Genomic DNA, 2150 nt, shown 5'->3' with positions numbered 1-2150 from the left:
ATAAATAACTTTAAGGCAAGAGAGCAATTTGATATGCTTCTTTTTTCATGCAAACCATGAATAAAAAGAATCTTACTGAAGCAGTTCAGTACAGAAAAGTGTCCTAGTGAGTACTGGTGGTTCCATGGAGAAACAGGAATGGAGCACTTCCTAGCATGGCTGAGGATGAGAAACATCTGGTAACACGCTGTCTTGTGTAGTTTTATTTAATGCGCTTTAATGCTCATCTCCTAAAAGTACAGGTCCGAGATCCGAGCCATGAGGCACAGCACATCGTTTGATGGCTCCCCAAGTGCGAAGAGGCACCTGGGATGCACTCATAGATGTGCTCTGCTCACAGGGGCTTCTTCGGAACCACCTGCTCTGGCTTCACTCTGACCAACTCTGTCCCTCGTCTCCTCGTGAGCTCAATTCACCAGGGCCATCTTACTCTCTCCATAATGACCGAAAGAAGCGACTCACAAACCCGTCCTTCATGAAGGTGATTGTGGCCCAGAATCACTCAAAGAACTGACTGTCCAATCCACAGGTATTCAAGTCTGGCCCAGGGTCCATGCCTTCTGATAACAGCAGGCTCCAACTTCCAATCACCAAAACCCCTTGTTCCACGAGCATACTAAGTTGGTACATGCCTGCCTCATTTCTTTCTTGACCACAGAAAGGTAAATACATAAGCAGATGGGAAACAGGAGAAGATAATAAGGCCCTTTCATCATCAGCTGGGAGGGAGGGGAGTTACTGAACACACAGATCGACTTCATGATGGCAGCTGTGAGAACACAGGAACATCAAAGGGATCTTGAGGGCAACAGTCTCTCCCAGTTCCCATCAGTGCGTGCCCTCTCTATCTACAGGGCTGTCTTGGCACCTTCTCATGACAGCCCTATAAATGCAGGCTGGCTCCTCAGTCCCTACACACTGGGCTCCTGCTCACCCACCCTCCAGGTGACTCTCAGCCATGAAGACACCTGTCCTCCTCTCTGTCCTTGCCCTGCTGGCCTTCCAGGCCCAGGCTGATCCTCTCCCAGAAGCAGCTAAGGAGACTCAAACTGATGTGCAGCCAGGGTAGAGGACCAGGATGTGTCCATCTCCTTTGGGGACCCAGAAGGCTCTGCTCTTCAAGATGCAGGTGAGTGGTGATGCCCAGTTGATAGCGGGTTGGAGTCTCCTGAGAAAGGGTGGAAGATGGGCCCTGGAATCCTGTCAAGATCAATCTGGCTCCCTTGGTAACTCTGTCTTACTTCCGTCTATTTCTTCTTCATAGCAGTAATAGTGAGAGTGAAGTAAGTCTATTGGTTTCTTTCTCATAAGGCTTTTGCTCTGAAAATACACGTAGGAATTTAACCAGAATGTAGAGCAATATATTGAGGAGATCCTCATAGGCAAAAGCAGTCTTAGGTATTTCTACATTTTCTTTGTCTATGGGAACTCAAATCATTGTAAAAGTACACTCAAGTATATGAATGGTGAAAAAGGGGGGATAAAAATTAACCCTTGAGAATGGACGTCAAGTCCTGCTCATTACCAAAACGCCTTAAGTACGTTATTTCTGTTTGCATTGAGTTGATCATCTGTTGGCTGTAATGATTCCAACAAAACATACCCATGCTGTATCACACACCTTCATAGGACTGTATGCAATCAAATCCTGCTGACCTGCAAACTCAATTATTGATTCTTTTCTTTTTATTTTCAATTATTGATTCTTTCTGTGTGTCTCCAGCCTCAAGAAAGTTCTCGATATGCTACTGTAGAAGACGATACTGCAGATTACCAGAACGCATCAGGGGATTCTGCAAAAGAGGCCGCAAACTCTACTTTTACTGCTGCCTCTAAATATGGAGACCAGAAACAAGAAGATGATCATGCTCTCCGAGGCCCATGACAAGTCTTTGATTATCACACATTTGTGCTTCTCTTTTATCTCCAATAAAGCGCTGTGATACACTCCCTGTGTGTTTGCATTCTTTCAGAATTTGCTATAAGGCTCAGTCTGTATTCTGGATATGAAATACTAGAATTTTCAAGGAAACCTTTGCCAATGAATTTAGTCTTTATTTACAAAATAGTGACTCCAAATACCAACAATATTTAGGATGGTCTCAGGGTTCATACACAAACTGTAAAGGGTTCATACACAAACTGTAAAG

At 44.7% G+C, this 2150-nt stretch overlaps 1 pseudogene; it reads left to right on the top strand.

The window, feature by feature from the left end:
- Positions 1–958: 958 nt before the first annotated feature.
- LOC101995773 lies at positions 959–1836 on the top strand (annotated as a pseudogene).
- Positions 1837–2150: the final 314 nt, after the last annotated feature.

This window comes from Microtus ochrogaster, linkage group LG7_11 (genome assembly GCF_000317375.1).
Source record: "Microtus ochrogaster isolate Prairie Vole_2 linkage group LG7_11, MicOch1.0, whole genome shotgun sequence".
NCBI lineage: Eukaryota > Metazoa > Chordata > Mammalia > Rodentia > Cricetidae > Microtus > Microtus ochrogaster.
This window is presented reverse-complemented; position numbering and strand designations above follow the sequence as displayed.